The 23517-nt window shown below is 43.4% G+C and overlaps 1 protein-coding gene and 1 pseudogene across 1 annotated transcript in view; one reads left to right on the forward strand and one right to left on the reverse strand.

The window, feature by feature from the left end:
* LOC132384987 (uncharacterized) overlaps window positions 1-23517 on the reverse strand; it is a 67377-nt pseudogene that overhangs the window by 25615 nt on the left and 18245 nt on the right.
* Window positions 1-23517, forward strand: part of LOC132384523 (uncharacterized) — a 96461-nt gene that overhangs the window by 21235 nt on the left and 51709 nt on the right. The window lies entirely within an intron of this gene.

Here is a 23517-nt window from a genome sequence, read left to right on the forward strand (position 1 = left end):
ATAATCTTCCTCCAAATAAAACAGTAAATGATATTAAATATTGTGCTTATGAAACCTAACAACTGATGTCCCTGGCAAATATTCCAGTAAGATTCACTGTTCTTTACCAAAGGAACATAATGAAATTATATAATTAACAGAACCTGGCTACCAAAGCTCTTATGATCTATGAAACTCTATTCTAAAAATTGATTCACTTACTGTAATAATATCATGTTTCATAGCAACATTCACAGAAGTGATGCTGTTTCTTTTCCATATACAATTCTGCTGGTTTTGTGAGGGTTTCTGCATCTCCTCCAATGTCCATCATTCTACAGAACCTGTGCATTGGAAAGAATGGAATAAGTCATTTATGCAAATTATATTTGCAAACAATGGCTTCAAAGATAACTATAAGACTATAGGGTAAGAAACAGAATTAGGGCATTTGGCCCATTGAGTCTGCTCTGCCATTTCATCATGTCTGATCCATTTTTCCTCTCAGCCCTAATCTCCTGCCTTCCCCCCATATCCCTTCATGTCCTGATTAATCAAGTATCTGTCAACCAATATACGTAAAGACTTGGCCACCACAGCTGCCTATGGCAATGAATTCTACAGATTCACCATTCTCAGGCTAAAGGAATTCTTCCTCATTTCCTTCTAAAAGAACGCCCCTCTAATCTGAGGCTGTGTCCTCCAGTCTTAGACCCTCCCACAATAGAAAACACCCTCTCCACATCTACTGTATCAAGGTCTTTCACCATTTGATTGGTTTCAATGATGTTACCCTGCATTCTTCTGAATTTTAGTGAATACAGGCCCAGAGCTATTAAACGCTCTTGATACGACAAGCCATTTAATCCTGGAATCATTTTCGTGAACTTCCTTTGAACCCTCTCCAGTGTCAGCACATCCTTTTGAAGATAAGGGGCCCAAAACTGCTCTCAATATTCCAAGTGAGGCCTCACTTTTGCTTTATAAAACCTTAACATTACATCCTTGCTTTTGAAATGAATGCTAACATCATATTTGCCTTCCTCACCACAGACTCAATGTGCACCTCAGATTTTTGTATTTTCTCTCCCTTTAAAAAATAGTCAACCCTTTTATTTCTTCTACCAAAGTGTATTACTATACACACCCTAACACTGTATTCCAGCTGCCACATATCATTAGGCACAAGACTGGAAAACATATTACAAGCAAATAAACAAAATCATCCATTGGCAAAATTTTCCAAAAATAACAGTTTCTTTTCACTGTCATTACGTAAGCGCCTATCTCAAATATTAAGTACTTCAGAGATCCTCCTGACTTAACAAAAGATAAATATCCTGATATGCTACAAAGGAGAAAAATGAGGCAATGTTAAAGCACTTCAGTTAAACCTAACTGCCAAACAGTTGTACAGAAATATATTTGGAGAGATGACCAAACTTCAATGGCACTTTAGACTAAAGTTAAATTTTTTACCTTGATTGAAATTAATCATTCCTATGACTGAAGCTAAGCTTAATCAGTTACTAAAAAATTCATTCAAAAGTTCAAAGTCATTATCATGACTGAACTCCACTTCAATAGTATCATGGGCAAGGAATAGGAATATACAATAGACTAGAAATTTAATTGGATTTGTCACATAGAAACTAACTACTAGAGCAGAAAAAGGTCAGAGGATGGATATCCTATAAAGAAATGACCTCATTTGGAATACTGTGTGTAGTTTTGGGTTCCTTATTTAAGAAAGGATGTGCTGACATTGGAGAGGGTTCAGAGAAGATTCACTAGAATGATTCCGGGAATGAGAGGGTTAACATATGAGGAACGTTTGACTGCTCTTGGACTGTACTCCTTGGAGTTTAGAAGAATGAAGGGGGATCTCATAGAAACATTTCGAATGTTGAAAGGCATGGACAGAGTGGATGTGGCAAAGTTGTTTCCCATGGTGGGGGAGTCTAGTACGAGAGGACTTAACTTGAGGATTGCAGGGCGCCCATTCAGAACCGAGATGCAAAAAAAATTTTTTAGCCAGAGGGTGGTGAATCTATGGAATTTGTTGCCACGGGTGGCAGTGGAGGCCAAGTCATTGGGTGTACTTAAGGCAGAGATTGATAGGTATCTGAGTAGTCAGGGCATCAAAAGTTATGGTGAGAAGGTGGGAGAGTGGGACCAAAGGGGAGATTGGATCAGCTCATGATAAAATGGTGGAGCAGACTCGATGGGCTGAATGGCTGACTTCTGCTCCTTTGTCTTATGGTCTAAATACTCACCTAGCTGCTCTTTATTTACAAGTCATCCATTACCAGGAGTGCAGCTCCCATGACACTCAAGCAACTCAACACAATCCAGGACAAAGCAGTATGCTAAACTGGCATTCTTTTCACTACACTGATACCTGCAATATGCTCTATTTACAGAATGCACTGCAGCAACTTGTCAAGTCGATTCTGGCATCATCTCCCTGATACACAATCTCTACTACAGAGGACAAAGGCAGTAATCTCATGAGATCGCCACCAGCTGCAAATTTCCTCCTAGTCACCCATGGAAATGTATTGCCATTCCTTCACTGTCATTGGGCCCTAATTTTGGAACCAACCTTTATCAGGTCTGCAGTGCTTCAAAAATTGAGCTATTCCATGTCTCAGCATTGACGAAATTAGGGTCAATAAATACTTGTCCTGACACATCCCATAAACAAATAAAAAGAAATCCTGGGAGTTAAGAGTTCATAAATAAAAAGGTTTTTTACGACAATAGTAATTAACTGCTTACCCAAGCTTGCTCTTTTCTTGCTCCTGACATCTATTTTTAGATTTCTCCAGATGTTTAAATTCCTTTACGAGATTCGTAGTTCAGTTCAGTATAGTTGACAAACTGATGGTAAAAGGGTTTATAATGCCTGTATACACACATAATTGCAACACAAGTGTCTGCTATTCATGCTTTTAAGCGTGTTTCTTAATTCAGTGATGAATAAACACTTTGGATTAATTAGTAGTACAGCAGTGCAGGTTATATAGTTGCCTCCTCACAGTTCTGATAACCCAGGTTCAAACGTGATCTCTAGTGCTGTGAATAGTTTGCGTGTTCTCACTGCATTAGCTTGGACCTTCTCTCACATCCCAAATTTGTACTAATTGGTAGGTACATTGGCCACTGTAAATTGTCCCTCATGTTTAAAGGAGTGGTAGGGTCTGACGGGAGGTGATGGAAGTGTGGAGGTGGAGATAACATAATGAGTGTTCAAAGAGTGGTACGGACTCGGTGAGCTGAAATGCATGGTTCTGTACTGAATAACTGACTGTTTTAAGCACTGCAAAAACAATGGTAGCTATAACAACCAACAAAATATTCTTAACATTACCCCCATCAACAAATATTTCATTCATAACATTAGAGGCTTTGGATACTGTTGGGGGGGGTGGGGGGGAAGGTAACCTACCAAGAAAGTTGCAGTGGTTGGGTCTCTGGCATCGTGATTCAAATGGGTTGGCGGAAGACAGACACACTGTGGTGATAGGGGATTCATTAGTTAGGGGAAAAGACAGGAGGTTCTGCAGGCGAGAATGAGATTCTCAGATGGTACGTTGCCTCCTGGGTGCCAGCATCCAGGGTACCTTGCATTGAGTTTGCGGCTTTCTCAAGTGGGAGGGTGAACAGTCAGGAGTCCTGTTCCATGCAGGTACCAATGACAAGGGGAGGATGAGTGCTGATGTTCTGCATAGGGAGTTCAGGGAGTTAAATGCCAAGTTAAAGAGCAGGACATCCATGGTTGTGATCTCAGTATTGCTAACCGTGCCACATGCTAGTGAAGCTAGAACTCGGAAGATGATACAGTTTAAGATGTGGCTAAGAAATTGGTATAAGAGGGAGGGCATAAGATTTTTGGATCATTGGTCCCTCTCTTCCAGGGAAGGTGGCACATGGACAGAAGGGACGGTTTGCACCTAAACTGGAGGGAGACAAATATCCTAGTGGGAAGGTTTGTTAATACTGCATGGTGGGGTTTAAACTAGAGTTGCAGTGGGATGAGAACCAGAGTGTCTGGATGGTTAGTGGGGAGGTTATGAGGCAGGTGTTGCTAAGACCATAAGACATAGGAGCAGAGATAGGCCATCTGGCCCATCGAATTTGCTCCACCATTCTATCATGGCTCATCCTTTATTTTCTCCTCCTCAGCCCCAGTTCCCGACCTTCTCCCCGTAACCTTTGATGCCATGTCCAATCAAGACCCTATCAATCTCTGCCTTAAATACACCCAACGACCTGGCCTCCACAACTGAATGTGGCAACAAATTTCACAAATTCACCATCCTTTGGTTAAAGAAATTACTCCGCATCTCTGCTTTGAAAGGCCACCCCTCTATCCTGAGGCTGTGCCCTCTTGTCCTAGACTCTCCCACCATGAGAAACATCTTTTCCACATTTACTCTGTCTAGACCTTTCAACATTTGAAAGGTTTCAATGAGATCCCCCCTCATCCTTCTGAATTCCAGTGAGTACAGACCCAGAGCCATCAAACGTTCCTCATATGATAACCCTTTCATTCCTGGAATCATCCTTGTGAACCTCCTCTGAACCCTCTCCAGTGCCAGCACATCCTTTCTAAGATGAGGGGTCCAAAACTATTCACAATACTCAACATGAGACCTCACCAGTGCCTTATGAAGCCTCAGCATCACATCCCTGCTCTTGTATTCCAGACCTCTTGAAATGAATGCCAACATGGCAATTGCCTTCCTCACCACCGACTCTAGCTGCAAGTTAACCTTCAGGGTGTTCTGCACAAGGACTCCCAAGTCCCTCTGCATCTCAGATTCCTGGATTTTCTCCGTTTCAAAAATGGTCTGCACATTTATTTCTACAACGAAAGTGCATGACCATGCATTTTCCAACATTGTATTTCATTTGCCACTTTCTTGCCCATTCTCCTAATCTGTCTAAGTCCTTCTGCATCCTACCTGTTTCCTCAACGCTGCCTGCCCCTTCACCAACCTTCATATCATCTGCAAACTTGGCAACAAGACCATCTATTCTATCATCTAAATCATTGATACACAGCATAAAAAGAAGTGGTCCCAACACCGACTCCTGCGGAACACCACTAGTCACTGACAGCCGACCGGAAAAGGATCCTTTTACTCCCACTTGCTGCCTCCTACCAATAAGCCAATGCTCTAACCACATTAGTAACTTTCCTATAACACCATGGGCTGTTACCTTAGTAAGCAGCCATATGTGTGGCACCTTGTCAAAGGTCGTCTGAAAGTCCAAATATACAGTACAACATCCACTGCATCCTGCTGCGCAGGTTGACTCTGTGGTTAAGAAGGCATACGGAGCATTAGCCTTCATCAATCATGGGATTGAGTTTTGGAGCCGAGAGGTAATGTTGCAGCTATATAGGACCCTGGTCAGACTCCAAATGGAGTACTGTGCTCAGTTCTGGTCAACGGAGGATGAGAGGTGACCTGATAGAGGTGCATAAGATGATAAGAGGCATTGATTGTGTGGATAGTCAGAGGCTTTTTCACAGGGCTGAAATGGCTAGCTCGAGAGGGCATAGTTTTAAGGTGCTTGGAAGTAGGTACAGAGGAGATGTCAGGGGTGAGTTTTTTTTACGCAGAGAGTGGTAAGTGTGTGGAATGGGCTGTCGGCAACGGTGGTGGAGGTGGATACAATAGGGTCTTTCAAGAGATTCCTGGACAGGTATATGGAGGGCTATGAGTAACCCTAGGTAATTTCTCAGGTCAGGGCATGTTCGGCACAGCTTTGTGGGCCGAAGGGCCTGTATTGTGCTGTAGGTTTTCTAGGTTTCTATCCCCTTTATTTATCCTACACAAGGAATTAACAGGTTCATCAGGCAGGATTTAGATAGAGCTCTTATAGATAGCAGGGTCAAGGGATATGGGGAGAGGGCAGGAACGGGGTACTGATTGTGTATGATCAGCCATGATCACAGTGAATGGCGGTGCTGGCTAGAAGGGCCGAATGGCCTGCTCCTGCTCCTACAGTCTATTGTCTATGGATTTTCCCTGAAGGAAACCATGCTGACTTTGTACTATCTTGCCCTGTGTCACCAAGTACTCCATCACCTCATCTTTAACAATTGACTCCAACATCTTCCCAACCACTGAGGTCAGGCTAACTGGACTATAATTTCCTTTCTGCTGCCTTTCTCCTTTATTAAAGAGTGGAGTGACATTTGTGATTTTCCAGTCCTCTGGCACCATGCCACAGTCCAATGATTTTTGAAAGATCATTTCTAATGACACCACAATCTCTAACTCTACCTCTTTCAGAACCCTAGGGTGCAGTTCCTCTGGTCCAGGTGACTTATGTACCTTGAGGTCTTTCAGCTTTTTGAGCACCTTCTCCCTTGTAAGAGTAACTGCACCCATTCCTCTTCCTTCAAACACTGCAACATCAGGCAAAATGCTAGTATCTTCCACAGTGAAGACTGATGTAGAATATTGATTTAGTTCATCAGCCATCTCCTTGTCCACCGCTATTATTTCTCCTGCATTAGGGTTAGGGTTAGGGTTAGGGTTAGGTTCTAACCCTAACCCTAACCCTATTATTTCTCCTGCCTCAGTTTCTAGCAGTCCTATATTCACTCTCATTACTTACTAAACATAGAAAACCTACAGCACAATACAAGCACTTTGGTCCATGATGCTGTGCCGAACATGTACTTACTTTAGAAATTATCTGGAGCTACCCATAGCCCTCGATTTTTCTGAGCTCCATGTACTTGTCCAGGAGTCTCTTAAAAGACCCTATCGTTTCTGCCTCCACCACCGTCACCGGCAGCTCATTCCATGCACTCACCACTCTCTGCGTTAAGATCTTACCCTTGACATCTCTTCTGTACCTACTTCCAAACACCCTAAAACTGTGCCCTCTTATGTTAGCCATTTCAGCCCTGGGAAAAAGCTTCTGGCTATCAACATGATCAATGCCTCTCATCATCTTATATACCTCTATCAGGACAGTTCTCATCCTCCATCACTCCAAGGAGAAGAGGCCAAGTTCATTCAACCTATTCTCATAAGACATGCTCCCCAATCCAGACAATATCCTTGTAAATCTCCTCTGCAACCTTTCTATGGTTTCCACATCCTTCCTGTAGTGAGGTGACCAGAACTGAGCACAGTACTCCAAGTGGGGTCTGACCAGGGTCCTATGTAGCTGCAACATTACCTCTCGGCTCCTAAACTCAATCCCACGATTGATGAAGGTCAATGCACCGTATGCTTTCTTAACCACAGAGTCAACCTGCGTAGCAGCTTTGAGTGTCCTATGGACTCAGACCCCAAGATCCCTCTAATCCTCCACACTGCCAAGAGTCTTACCACTCTTAAGCTCCACTCTGCTAGCCTTTAATCTTCTAGATTTCTATCATTACCTGTTTTTCGTAAGCTTTTCTGACTAGAGTTTCAACAGACTTCGTACACCACGATTCCTTTACCCTACTAGTCTTCTAGATCTCTATCATTACCTGTTTTTATCAACTTTTTGTAAGCTCTTCTTTTCTTCTTGACTAGATTTACAACAGCCTTTGGACAGCATGGTTCTTGTACCCTATCATCCTTTCCGTGTCTCATTGGAACGTACTTATGCAGAACACCGCATAAATATCCCCTGTACATTTGCAAGATTTCTGCTGTACATTTCCCTGAGAACATCTGTTCCCAATTTATGCTTCCAAGTTCCTGCCTGATGGCTTCATATTTCCCCTTACTCCAATTAAATGCTTTCCTAACTTGTCTGTTCCTTTCCCTCTCTGATGCTATGGTAAAGGAGATAGAATTGTGATCACTATCTCCAAAATGCTCTCCCACTGAGAGATCTGACACCTGACCAGGTTCATTTCCCAATACCAGATCAAGTACAGCCTCTCCTCTTGCAGACTTATCTACATATTGTGTCAGGAAAACCTCCTGAACACACCTAACAAACTCCACCCCATCTGAACCCCTTACTCTAGGGAGATGCCAATCAATATTTGGGAAATTAAAATCTCCCAACACTACAACCCTGTTATTATTACACCTTTCCAGAATCTGTCTCCCTATCTACTTCTTAATGTCCCTGTTACTATTGGGTGGTGTATAAAAAACATCCAGTAGAATCATAGAACATTACAGCACAGAAACAGGCCTTTTGGCCCTTCTTGGCTGTGCTGAACCATTTTTCTGCCTAGTCCCATGACCTGCACCTAGGCCATATCCCTCCATACACCTCTCATCCATGTACCCGTCCAAGTTTTTCTTAAATGTTAAAAGTGAACCTGCATTTACCACTTCATCTGGCAGCTCATTCCACATTCCCACCACTCTCTGTGTGAAGAAACCCCCCCCCCATTGTTCCCTTTAAACTTTTCCCCCTTCACCCTTAACCAATGTCCTCTAGTTTTTTTCTCCCCTAGCCTCAGTGGAAAAAGCCTGCTTGCATTCACTCTATCTATACCCACTATAATTTTATATACCCCTATCAAATCTCCCCTCATTCTTCTATGCTCCAGGGAATAAAGTCCTAACCTATTCAACCTTTCTCGGTAACTCAGTTTCTCAAGTCCCAGCAGCATCCTTGTAAACCTTCTCTGCACTCTTTCAACCTTATTAATATCCTTCCTGTAATTAGGTGACCAAAACTGTGCACAATACTCCAAATTCGGCCTCACCAATCTTTTATTCAACCTCACCATAACATTCCAACTCTTATACTCAATATTTTGATTTATAATAGACAATAGACAGTAGGTGCAGGAGTAGGCCATTCGGCCCTTCTAGCCAGCATTGCCATTCACTGTGATCATGGCTGATCATACACAATCAGTACCCCATTCCTGCCCTCTCCCCATATCCCTTGACCCCGCTATCTATAAGAGCTCTATCTAACTCCCTCTTGAATGCATAAAGGCCAATGTGCCAAAAGCTCTCTTTATGACCCTATATACCTGTAACGCCATTTTTAGGGAATTATGCATCTCTATTCCCAGATCCCTCTGTTCTACTCCTCAGTGCCCTACCATTTACCTTGTATGTTCTACCTTGGTTTGTCCTTCCAAATTGCAATACCTCACACTTGTCAGCATTAAACTTCATCTGCCATTTTTCAGCCCATTTTCCCAGCTGGTCCAAATCCCTCTGCAAACTTTGAAAACCCTCCTCACTGTCCACTGCACCTCCAATCTTCGTATCATCAGCAAATTTGCTGATCCAATTTACCACATTATCATCCAGATCATTGATATAGATGACAAATAACAATGGACCCAGCACTGATCCCTGTGGCACACCACTAGTCACAGTCCTCCACTCAGAGAAGCAATCCTCCACTACCACTCTCTGGCTTCTCCCATTGAGCCAATGTCTAATCCAATTTACTACCTCACCATGTATACCTAGCGAATGAATCTTCCTAACTAACCTCCCAAGCGGGACCTTGTCAAGGCCTTACTGAAGTCCATGTGGACAACACCCACTGCCTTCCCTTCATCCACTTTCCTGGTAACCTCCTCGAAAAACTAATAGATTGGTTATACATGACCTACCACACAGTGAAATTGACCCCTTCCTGCTCCTAATTTCCACCCACAGAGACTCCGTAGACAATCCCTCCATGACTTCCTCCTTTACTGGAGCCGTGACACTATCTCTGATCAACAGTGTCACGCTCCCACCTCTTTTGCCTCCCTCCCTGTCCTTTCTGAAACATCTAAAGCCTGTCACTCTAAGCAGCCATTCCTGCCACTGAGCCATCTAAGTCTCTGTAATGGCCACAACATCATAGCTCTACGCTCTAAGCTCATTCTCTTTGATTTTTAACATACTTGAAAGAACTTTTACCATCCACTTTGATATTATTTCCTAACTTGCTTTCATATTTCATCTTTTCCCTTCTAATGATCTTTTAGTTGCTCTCTGTCGGTTTTTAAAAGCTTCCCAATCTATTTTCCCACCAATTTTTGCTTTGTTGTATGCCCTCTCTTTTGTTATCACATTGGCTTTGACTTCCCTTGTCGGCCACAGTTGTACTATTTTACCATTTGAGTGTTTCTTCATTTTTGGAATACACATATCCTCATTTTTCCCAGAAACGCATGCTATTGCTGCTCTGCTGTCATCACTGCCAGCAGCTCCTTCCAATTTACTTTGGCCAACTCCTCTCTCATGTTTAAAATGGGTTCTAAGAGTAAACCTAGCAATTATCGGCTTGTAAGTTTGACGTCAGTGGTGAGTAAATTAATATAAAGTATTCTTAGAGATGGTATATATAATTATCTGGATAGACAGGGTCTGATTAGGTACAGTCAACATGGATTTGTGCGTGGAAGGTCATGTTTGACAAATCTCATTGAATTTTTTGAAGAGGTTACTAGGAAAGTTGACAAGGAAAAAGCAGTGGATGTTGTCTATATGGACTTCAGTAAGGCCTTTGACAAGGTTCCACACGGAAGGTTAGTTAGGAAGTCTCAGTCGTTAGGTATTAATATTGAAGTAGTAAAATGGATGCAACAGTGGCTGGATGGGGGATGCTAGAGAGTAGTGGTGGATAACTGCTTGTCAGGTTGGAGGCTGTTGACTAGTGGTGTGCCTCAGGGATCTGTACTGGGTCCAATGTTGTTTGTCATATACATTAATGATCTGGATGATGGGGTGGTAAATTGGATTAGTAAGTATGCAGATGATACTGAGATAGGTGGCATTGTGGATAATGAAGTAGGTTTTCAAAGCTTGCAGAGAGATTTAGGCCAGTTAGAAGAGTCGGCTGAAAGTTGGCAGATGGAGTTTAATGCTGATAAGTGTGAGATGCTACATTTTGGTAGGACTAATCAAAATAGGACATACATGGTAAATGGTAGGGCATTGAGGAATGCAGCAGAACAGAGTGATCTTGGAATAATGGTACAGAGTTCCCTGAAGGTGGAATCTCATGTGGATAGGGTGGTGAAGAAAGCTTTTGGTATGCTGGCCTTTATAAATCAGAGCATTGAGTATAGGAGTTGGGATGTAATGTTAAAATTGTACAATTGTTCTGGTCACTGAATTATAGGAAAGATGTCAACAAAATAGAGAGAGTACAGAGGAGATTTACTAGAATGTTACCTGGGTTTCAGCACCTAAGTTACAGAGAAAAGTTGAACAAGTTAGGTCTTTATTCTTTGGAGCGTAGAGGTTGAGGGGGGACTTGATAGAGGTATTTAAAATTATGAGGGGGATAGACAGAGTTGACATGGATAGGCTTTTTGTGGAGATTCAAACAAGAGGACATGAGTTGAGAGTTAAGGGGCAAAAGTTTAGGGGTAACACAAGGGGGAACTTCTTTAATCAGACAGTGACAGCTGTGTGGAATGAGCTTCCAGTAGAAGTGGTAGAGACAGGTTCGATATTGTCATTTAAAGTGAAATTGGATAGGTATATGGACAGGAAAGGAATGCAGGGCTATGGGCTGAGTGCAGGTAGGTGGGACTAGGTGAGAGTAAGCGTTCGGCACGGACTAGAAGGGCTGAGATGGCCTGTTTCTGTGCTGTAATTGTTATATGGTTAAATGTCTAATATCAAAAGGCACGCATTGAAGGTGAGAGGGAGGTAGGTTCAAGGGGGATGTGCGGGGTAAGATTTTCACTCAGAGAGTCGTGGATGCCTGGAATGCGCTGTTTGGTATGGTGGTAGAGGCAAATAGAGGCTTTTAAGAGATGTTTGAATAGGTACATGGAGGGATATGGACATGGTGTAGGCAGGAGGGATAAGTGTTTGGGTGTTTTGATTTGCTTTTTAGCTGGTTCAACACAATATTGTGGGTCGAATCACCTGTTCCTGTGCAATACTGTTCTATATTGGTTGCTAGGTTCATTGGTCACATGGATGTAATTATGTGGTGCAGGCTCTCGGGCTGTAATTGTTGTATCTCTAAATAAATAAATAGATAGAGAAATAAATAAATAAGTAGATAGATAAATAGGCACACAAATTAAACTTCTAATAGATTACTCACGTACCATCTGAGTATTTCTGCAGTTGACTGAATGAGAGGAATTAGCCTGCTCGTTTTCCGAAGATTTCCTGTTCGGAAATGGTGTTAAATTGATTGATTTATTCTGGAGTTTTGCTTCTTCATTGTTGGAAATCACATAACTCACTTCTTTACTTAGAAAGCTTTCAATCATCTGAAATTCAGAAAAAAAACATCATATTAGGAGAAATCCTATAAAAATGTAATTATACATGAAATGTAAGCTCTACTCATTACTGAATGCAACTTTCCAACAGAACAACTTAAAGTCCAGATAAGTAACTTTACACTTGAGCACCCCCTTTATAGCTTGATTAAAAATGCTGCACTATATTTCTCAGTTAAGAATCAGTGGTAACCCATTGACAGCCAAACCATTAATCTGCCTTGCCCCATCAACCAGCACCTGGACCAGAGAATCATAGACCCAGAAATCCAAATTTCTCTTAAGTGTTGAAATCAACCCTGCATTCACGACTTGCCACAGTTCCAGAACCAGAGGCCACAGTTTAAGAATACGGGGTAGGCCATTTAGAACAGAGTTGAGGAAAAACTTTTTCACCCAGAGAGTTGTGGAGCTATGGAATGCTCTGCCTCAGAAGGCAGTGGAGGCCAATTCTCTGGATGCTTTCAAGAAAGAGTTAGATAGAGCTCTTAAAGATAGCGGAATCAAGGGATATGGGGAGAAGGCAGGAACGGGGTACTGATTGTGGATGATCAGCCATGATCACATTGAATGGTGGTGCTGGCTCAAAGGGCCGAATGGCCTACTCCTGCACCTATTGTCTATAAATCAAAGTATGTGACCATTCACCTCCTGACACAGTATTCCATCTGCCACTTCTTTGCCCATTCCCTTAATCTGTCTAAGTCCTTCTGTAGCCTCTCTACTTCCTCAAAACTACCTGCTGCTCCACCTACCTTCCTATCATCTGCAGCTTTACAACAAAGCCAAGAATCAGTCCAAACACAGACCCTGTGGAACATCACTAGTCACTGGCAGCCAACCAGAAAAAGCTCCCTTTATTCTTACTCTTTGCCTCCTGCCAATCAGTCACTGCTTTGTCCATGTTAGAATCTTTCCTGTACTACCATGGGCTTGTTAAGCAGCCTCATGTGTGGCACCTTGTCAAAGGCCTTCTGAAAATCCAAGTATACAACATTAACCAATTCTCCTTTGTCTATCCTGCTTGTTTTTCCTTCAAAGAATTCCAATAGATTTGTCAGATTTAGTGCTTTGCAAAGTCTTTACAGGCAGGGATATGAATTTTATTTAGCCAGTTCTTCCTAGACACTCTTCAATAAATATCCTTTTCATGCAAGGCCTTTTCTCCAGTTGGTTTGGTCTGTTGAAAATCTACTATACTGTTGGACCTTATAGAGAGAGAAGTACTTATTCTTATGAATTTATTGAAAACAGGTGACCCTCCAATTTTCTACATCAATAAATTGGGTGAGTATTGCAGCTGAAGAAAGTTAGCACAGTAATTACAAAGGAAATGAATACTTTTTCAGCCTCACACTTATGGTTTTTTTAAATTTTTAGTAAATTGTTGACAGGATTTGGAATTTTTCTTTGATTTGACATGATGCACAATGTTTTGTAAATTAGCTCAAAAAGTTCCACTTCAATATATTGTACATTTAGAGAATGAGACAGTAAAATGTGAAAATGGTTGTGGGGCTCAATACTTTTTCAAGGCATTGTATGTATTGTGATAATAAATTTACTTTGAACATCCTTGTAAACTTTCTCTACACTCTTTCAACCTTGTTTACATCTTTCCTGTAGATAGGTGACCAAAACTGGCCACAATTCTGCAAATTAGACATCACAATTCTTATACAATTTCAATATAACATTCCATCTCTTGTCCTCAATACATGAAGGTTAATGTGCCAAAAGATTTCTTTATGACCCTATCTATCTGTAACATCACTTTCAAGTAATTATGGACCTGTGTATAAGATGATGAGAGGCATTGATCGTGTGGATAGTCAGAGGCTTTTTCTCAGGGCTGAAATGGCTGCCACAAGAGAACGCAGGTTTAAGGTGCTGGGGAGTAGGTATAGACGAGACGTCAGGGTTAAGTTTTTTATTCAGAGAGTGGTGAGTGCGCGGAATGGGCTGACGGCGATGGTGGTGGAGGCGGATACGATAGGGTCTTTAAAGAGACTTTTAGATAGGTACATGGAGCTTAGTAGAGGGCTATGAGTAACCCTAGTAATTTTAAGGTAGGGAAATGTTCGGCACAACTTTGTGGGCCAAAGGGCCTGTATTGTGCTGTAGGTTTTATATGTTTCTATGTATTCTTGGGTCCCTCTGTTCTACCACACTCCTCAGTGCCCTACTGTTCAGTGTGTCAGACCTACCCTGGTTGGTCCTATTGATGAGCAACACCTTGTACTTCTCTGTATTAGACTCCATCTGCCATTTTTCAACCCATTTTTCCAGCTAGTCCAGGTCCCTCTGCAAGCTTTGAAAACCTTCCTCACTGTCCACTACACCTCCAATCTTCGTATCATCAGCAAATTTGCTGATCCAATTTACCACATTATCATCCATTTCATTGATATAGATGACAAACAACAACGGACCCAGCACCAATCACTGTGGGGCCTCTAGTCACATGCCTCCACATACAGAGGCAACCATCTACAATCATTCTAGTTTCTTCCGGAACCAGTGTCTAATCCAATTTACTACCTCATCTTGAATGCCAAGCGACTGAACCTTCTTGACCAACCTCCCATGTGGGACCTTGTCAAAGGCCTTGCTAAAGTCCATGAAGACAAAATCCACTGACTTGCGTTCTTCAAGTTTCCTGGTAACTTCCTCGAAAAACTCTAACATTAGTTAGAAATGAATTACCATGCACAAAATCATATTGACTATTCCTAATCAGTCCCTGTCTATTCAAGTACTTACATATCCAATCCCTTAGGATACCTTCCAATAACTTTCCCACCACTAATATTAGGCTCACTGGCCTATAATTTCCTGGCTTATTCATAGACAATAGACACTAGACAATAGGTGCAGAAGTAAACCATTCGGCCCCTTGAGTCTGCACCGCCATTCCAAGATCATGGCTGATCATTCACTATCAATACCCAGTCCCTGCCTTGTCCCCATATCCCTTGATTCCCCTATCCATCAGATATCTATCTAGCTCCTTCTTGAAAGCATCCAGAGAATTGGCCTCCACCGTCTTCCGAGGCAGTGCATTCCACACCTCCACAACTCTCTGGGAGAAGAAGCTCTTCCTCAACTCTGTTTTAAATAACTGACCTCTTCTTCTCAATCCATGCCCTCTGGTACTGGACTCTCCCAACATCTGGAACATATTTCCTGCCTCAATCCTATCAAATCCTTTAATTATCTTAAACGTTTCAATCAGATCCCCTCTCAATCTCAATTCCAGTGTATACAAGCCCAATCTCTCCAATCTCTCTGCGTAAGACAGCCCTGCCATCCCAGAAATCAACCTAGTGAATCTACGCTGCACTTCCTCAATTGCCAGAATGACCATATAACCATATAACAATCACAGCACGGAAACAGGCCATCTTGGCTCTCCTAGTCCGTGCCGAATCCTTAATCTCACCTAGTCCCACCGACCCGCACTCAGCCCATAACCCTCCACTCCTTTCCTGTCCATATACCTATCCAATTTTACCTTAAATGACACAACTGAACTGGCCTCTACTACTTCTACAGGAAGCTCATTCCACACAGCTATCACTCTTTGAGTAAAGAAATACCCCCTCGTGTTTCCCTTAAACTTCTGCCCCCTAACTCTCAAATCATGTCCTCTAGTTTGAATCTCCCCTACTCTCAATGGAAACAGCCTGTTCACGTCAACTTTATCTATCCCTCTCAAAATTTTAAATACCTCGATCAAATCCCCCCTCAACCTTCTACGCTCCAATGAATAGAGACCTAACTTGTTCAACCTTTCTCTGTAACTTAATTGCTGAAACCCAGGTAACATCCTAGTAAATCGTCTCTGCACTCTCTCTAATTTATTGATATCTTTCCTATAATTCGGTGACCAGAAATGCACACAATATTCCAAATTTGGCCTTACCAATGCCTTGTACAACTTTAGCATTACATCCCAACTTCTGTACTCAATGCTTTGATTTATAAAGGCCAGCGTTCCAAAAGCCCTCTTCACCACCCTATCTACATGAGACTCCACCTTCAGGGAACTATGCACAGTTATTCCTAGATCTCTCTGTTCCTCTGCATTCCTCAATGCCCTACCATTTACTCTGTATGTTCTATTTGGATTATTCCTGCCAAAATGTAGAACCTCACACTTCTCAGCATTAAACTCCATCTGCCAACGTTCAGCCCATTCTTCTAACCGGCATAAATCTCCCTGCAAGCTTTGAAAATCCACCTCATTATCCACAACACCTCCTACCTTAGTATCATCGGCATACTTACTAATCCAATTTACCACCCCATCATCCAGATCATTTATGTATATTACAAACAACATTGGGCCCAAAACAGATCCCTGAGGCACCCCGCTAGTCACCGGCCTCCATCCCGATAAACAATTATCCACCACTACTCTCTGGCGTCTCCCATCTAGCCACTGTTGAATCCATTTTATTACTCCAGCATTAATACCTAACGACTGAACCTTCTTAACTAACGTTCCATGTGGAACTTTGTCAAAGGCTTTGCTGAAGTCCATATAGACTACATCCACTGCCTTACCCTCGTCAACATTCTTCGTAACTTCTTCAAAAAATTCAATAAGGTTTGTCAAACATGACCTTCCACGCACAAATCCATGCTGGCTACTTCTAATCAGATCCCGTCTATCCAGATAATTATAAATACTATCTCTAAGAATACTTTCCATTAATTTACCCACCACTGATGTCAAACTGACAGGTCTATAATTGCTAGGCTTCCTTCTAGAACCCTTTTTAAACAATGGAACCACATGAGCAATACGCCAATCCTCCGGCACAATCCCCGTTTCTAATGACATATTAAAGATCTCCGTCAGAGCTCCTGCTATTTCTACACAAACTTCCCTCAAGGTCCTGGGGAATATCCTGTCAGGACCCGGAGATTTATCCACTTTTAAATTTCTTAAAAGTGCCAGTACCTCCACCTCTTTAATTGTCATAGGTTCCAGAACTTCCTTACTTGTTTCCCACACCTTAGACAATTCAATATCCTTCTCCTTAGTGAATACCGAAGAGAAGAAATCATTCAAAATCTCTCCCATCTCCTTCGGTTCCACACATAGCTGACCACTCTGATTCTCTAAGGGGCCAATTTTATCCCTCACTATCCTCTTGCTTTTAATATAACTGTAGAAACCTTTCGGATTTACTTTCACCTTATTTGCCAAACCAACCTCGTATCTTCTTTTAGCTTTTCTAATCTCTTTCTTAAGATTCCTTTTACATTCTTTATATTCCTCAAGCAATTCCTTTACTCCATGCTGCCTATATCTATTGTAGACATCCCTCTTTTTCTGAACCAAATTTCTAATATCCCTTGAAAACCATGGTGCTGTCAAACCTTTAACCTTTCCTTTCACCCTAACAGGAACATAAAGATTATGTACCCTCATAATTTCACCCTTAAATGACCTCCATTTCTCTATTACATCCTTCCCATAAAACAACTTGACCCAATCCACTCTCTCTAAATCCCTTCGCATCCCCTCAAAGTTAGCCTTTCTCCAATCAAAAATCTCAACTCTAGGTCCAGTCCTGTCCTTCTCCATAATTATATTGAAGCTAATGCTATTGTGATCACTGGACCCGAAGTGCTCCCCAACACATACATCTGTCAGCTGACCTATCGCATTCCCTAACAGGAGATCCAACACTGCCCCATCTCTAGTCGGTACTTCTATGTATTGTTGCAAAAAACTATCCTGCACACATTTCACAAACTCTAAACCATCCAGCCCTTTTACAGAATGAGCTTCCCAGTCTACGTGTGGAAATTTAAAATCTCCCACAATCACCACCTTGTGTTTACTACAAATATCTGCTATCTCCTTACACATTTGCTCTTCCAACTCACGCGCCCCATTAGGTGGCCTATAATACACTCCTATCAGTGTTACTGCACCTTTCCCATTCTTCAATTCCACCCAAATGGCCTCCCTAGAGGAGCTCTCTAATCTATCCTTCCAAAGCACCGCCATACGATTTTCTCGGACAAGCAATGCAACACCTCCTCCTCTGGCCCCTCCTACTCTATCACACCTGAAGCAACTAAATCCAGGAATATTTAGTTGCCAATCACACCCTTCCTGCAACCATGTTTCACTAATAGCTACAACATCATAATTCCAGGTATCAATCCACGCTTTAAGCTCATCCACCTTTCTTACAATGCTCCTAGCATTAAAATAGATACATTTAAGATACTCTCCATCTCCTCCTCTCTTTCCATCCCTAACAATGCATTCAAATTTATTATCCTTTTCTTTCTTCTCCCCTACATCTTCGGGCTGAGCGCATCCCTTCTCCATCACCTGCCTTTCCTCCCTCACACACTGTCTATTTACTTGCTCCACTGGTGAACTAACCTCCTCTCCCATAGTCTCCTCAAATAGTCTCCCGCCCCCCCCATCTTACTAGTTTAAAGTCCGCCCTGTAGCCCTAGCAAACCTCCCCGCTAGGATATTGGTCCCCCCACGATTCAAGTGTAACCCGTCCTTCTTGAACAGGTCACTCCTGCCCCAGAAGAGGTCCCAATGATCCAGAAACTTGAATTCCTGCCCCCTGCTCCAATCCCACAGCCACGCATTCATCCTCCACCTAATTCTATTCCTACTCTCACTGTCGCGTGGCACAGGCAATAATCCCGAGATTACTACCTTTGCGGTCCTTCTTCTTAACTGCCTTCCTAACTCCCTATATTCTCGTTTCAGGACCTCTTCCCCTTTCCTACCTATGTCATTGGTACCTACATGTACCACGACCTCTGGCTCTTCACCCTCCCACTTCAGGATATCTTGGACACGATCAGAAACGTCCCGAACCCTGGCACCAGGGAGGCAAATTACCATCCGGGACTCCCGGTCACCTCCACAGAAACGCCTGTCTGAGCCCCTGACTATTGAGTCCCCTATTACTATGGACCTCTTTCTTCTAACCCTACCCTTCTGAGCTACAGGGCCGACCTCTGTGCCGGAGGCTCGGCCACTGTCACTCCCACCAGGTAGGCTGTCCCCCCCAACAGTACTCAAACATGAGTACTTATTGACAAGGGGTACAGCCACTGGGGTACTCTCTAGTACCTGCCTCTTCCCCTTCCTGACTGTAACCCACCTATCTGCCTCCCGTGGCCCCAGAGTGACCACCTGCCTGTAACTCCTCTCTATCACCTCCTCACTCTCCCTGACCAGGCGAAGGTCATCGAGCTGCAGCTCCAGTTCCCTAACTCGGTCCCTCAGGAGCTGCAGTTCGGCGCACCTGGCGCAGATGTGGACGTCCGGGAGGCTCGGAGACTCCAGGATCTCCCACATCCGACACCGAGAACAACAAGCTGCCCTCACACTCATACCTCCCAAATAACTGAAAATACAAGAACTAAAAGATAAGCCTACTGTGCCCTCTTCCGCCTAAGCCCTCTGAGCCCAAGCCCTACACTCTGCTCCCGGCTCACTCCACTGCCCGCAAACGAAGCTGCCCGCTTCTTAAGGCGGCGTTCTTTATATATCTTCCCTCCTTCCCGGGCCTCCTTCACGCGCCTGCGCAGTCCCGCCTCTCAGAACTCCGATCTGAGAAGCAATTGGACAATTTGAAAATGGCCGCCGCCGCACTTCCTCTAAAGCCTCGCTGTCCTCTTCCAAAAGATGTCCTTCCTTAAACCTGGAGACCAAAACTGTACACAATATTCCAGGTGTGGTCTCACCAGGGCCCTGTACAAATGCAATGCAAAAGGACATCCTTGCTCTTGTACTCAATTCCCCTTGTAACAAAGGCCAACATTCCATTTGCCCTCTTCACTGCCTGTTGCACTTGCTCATTCACCTTCATTGACTGATGAACTAGGACTCATAGGTCTCTTTGCATTTCTCCCTTACCTAACTCTACACCATTCAGACAATACTCTGCCCTCTTGTTCCTGCTTCCAAAGTGGATAACTTCACATTTATTCACATTGAATGACATCTGCCAAGTACCTGCCCACTCACCCAGCCTATCCAAGTCTCCCTGTATTCTCCTAACGTCCTCTTCACATGTCACACTGCCACCTAGTTTAGTATCGACAGCAAACTTGCTGATATAGTTTTCAATGCCCTCATCTAAATTGTTGACATAAATCGTAAAGAGCTGTGGTCCTAATACAGAGCCCTGTGGTACCCCACTAGTCACCTCCAGCCAGTCCGAGAAACACCCATTCACTGCTACCCTTTGCTTTCTATCTGCCAACCAGTTTTCTATCCATGTTGAAACCCTGCCCCCAATGCCATGAGCTCTGATTTTACTCACCAATCTCCTATGTGGCACCTTATCGAATGCCTTCTGAAAATCTAGGTACACTACATCCACTGGCTTACCCTCGTCTAACATCCTTGTTACACCCTCAAAAAACTCCAACAGATTAGTCAAGCATGATTTGCCCTTGGTAAATCCATGCTGGCTCGGCCTAATCCTATTACTGCCATCAAGATGTGCCACTATTTCGTCCTTAATAATGGACTCAAGCATCTTCCCCACGACTGACGTTAGGCTAACAGGGCGATAGTTCTCCGTTTTCTCCTTCCCTCCCTTCTTGAAAAGTGGGATAACATTAGCCACTCTCCAATCTTCAGGAACTGATCTTGAATCTAAGGAACATTGGAAAATGATTACCAATGCATCCGCAATTTCCTGAGCCACCTCTTTTAGAACCCTCGGATGCACACCATCTGGACCCGGGGATTTATTAGCCTTCAGTCCTATCAGTCTACTCATCACAGTTTCTTTCCTAATGTCAATCTGTTTCAATTCCTCTGATATCTTATGACCCTGGCCCATCCATACATCTGGGAGATTGCTTGTGTCCACCCTGGTGAAGACAGATCTAAAGTACGCATTAAATTCTGTTGCTATTTCCCTGTTTCCCATAACAATTTCTCCCAATTCATTCTTCAAGAGGCCAACATTGTTCTTAACTATCTTCTTTCTCTTCACATAGCTAAAAAAGCTTTTGCTATCCCCTTTTATATTCCTGGCTAGACTGAGCTCATACCTGATTTTTTCTCTCCGTATTGCTTTTTTAGTTAAGATCTGCTGCTCCTTAAAACTTTCCCAATCATCTGTATTCCCACTCATCTTAGCCCTGTCATACTTCTTTTTCTTTAATGCTATACAATCTCTGACTTCCTTTGTCAACCACTGTGGCCCCTTCCCCCTCTTTGAATCCTTCCTTCTCATTGGAATGAACTGCTTTTGCATCTTTTGTATTATCCCCAAGAATATCTGCCACTGCTGATCCACTGTCTTTCCTGCCAGGGCATCCGCCCATTTAACTTTGGCCAGCTCTTCCCTCATGGCTCCGTAGTCTCCTTTATTTAATTGCAACACTGACACCTCTGATCTGCCCTTATCCCTCTCAAATTGTAGATAAAAACTTATCATGTTGTGATCACTACTTCCTAATGGCTCCTTTACTTCAAGATCACCTATCAATTCCTGTTCATTACACATCACAAGTCCAAAATAGCCTCGTTCCTGGTTGGCTCAAGCACAAGCTGTTCCAAAAATACATCCCTTAGACACTCCACAAACTCCCTATCCTGGGGTCCAGCACCTACCTGATTCTCCCAGTTCACCTGCATGTTGAAATCACCCATAACGACTGCATTACCTTTAGCACATGCCAATGTTAACTCCCTAATCAACTTGTACCCAATATCCATGCTACTGTTTGGGGGCCTGTACACAACACCCATTAGGGTCTTTTTACCCTTACTGTTCCTCAGCTCAATCCACACAGACTCTACTTCCCCTGTTCCTAAGTCACCCCTTGCTAAGGACTGAATCTCATTCCTCACCAACAGGGCCACCCCACCCCACCCCCTCTTCCCATATTTCTGTCTCTACGATAGCACGTATACCCTGGTACACTCAATTCCCAGGCCTGATCCCCTTGTAGCCATGTCTCCGTTATCCCAACAATATCGTAGTACCCCATTTTCATCTGAGCTTCAAGCTCATCTGTCTTATTTCTGACACTACACACATTCAAGTATAGAATTCTTAGCCCATTCCGCCTCTCTTTGCTTAAAACACTGTCTATTGTACCTAACCCAGCTCCTTGAACTTCCATCGGGCTAACTGCACCTTGAATTTTGATGACCTTCTCAAGATCACCCACCTGTCCCTTATCCTTCATCATATCATCTTCTCTCGTATTCTGGATCCCTGCCCCCTGCACATCTAGTTTAAACCCCCAGGCAGCACTGGCAAACATTCCTGCAAGAATGTTAGTACCCCTCCAGTTCAGATGTAGACCGTCCCTTCAAAACAGATCCTAATGTCCCTGGAACAAAGACCAATTATCCAAAAACCTGAACCCTTCCTTCCTGCACCATGCTCTCAGCCTCGTATTGATGTGCATAATCATTCTAATCCTCGCCTCACTTGCACGTGGCACAGGTAGCAATCCCGAGATTGTCACCCTGGAGGTCCTGCCTTTCAGCTTCACTCCTAACTCCCTGAACTCTCTAAGCAGGACCCCCTCACTCACCTTACCTACATCATTGGTCCCTACATGGACCACTACATCTGGGTTCATGCCCTCGTTCTCAAGAATAGCCTGCTCCCGATCTGAGATGTCCCGGACCCTGGTACCAGGGAGGCAACATCCCATCCGAGACTCCCGATCTGCCCCACAAAATCTCCTATCTGCCCCCCTGACTATAGAATCCCCTAAAACTATCGCTCTCTTCTCTTCCCTCCTCCCCTTCCTAGTTGAGGGTTCAACCTCTGTGCCAGAGGCAGGACCACTACAACTCATTCCTGGTAGGTCATCCCCATCAACAGTATCCAGTATGGTATACTTATTGTTAATGGGAATGGCCACAGAGGTGCTCTGCTCTCTCTGCCTGCTCCCCCTGCCTCTCTGGACCGTCACCCATCTGCCTACTTCTTGGATTTTTGGTGTGACTACCTCCTGATAACTCTTATCTATCTCTGCCTCTGCCTCCCGAATGATCCGTAGTTCATCCAGCTCCCGCTCCAACTCCCTAACTCAGGCTGACAGGAGCTGCAGCTGGACGCACCTTTTGCAGGTGTGGTCATCAGGGACAACTGTGTTAACCCTGACTTCCCACATACTGCAGACGGAGCACAGCACTGCTCATAGAGCCTTTCTTAAACAACAGGACAACATTAGCTATCCTCCAATCCTCCAGCACCTCACATGTGGCCAAGGATGTTTTAAATACCTGTGCTAGAGTCATTCTTCCACTTTCACTACTTCCTAGATTATTTTTTTCTACTGCTCATTTCATTGTCCTT

The sequence above is a fragment of the Hypanus sabinus genome, chromosome X1 (genome assembly GCF_030144855.1).
Source record: "Hypanus sabinus isolate sHypSab1 chromosome X1, sHypSab1.hap1, whole genome shotgun sequence".
NCBI lineage: Eukaryota > Metazoa > Chordata > Chondrichthyes > Myliobatiformes > Dasyatidae > Hypanus > Hypanus sabinus.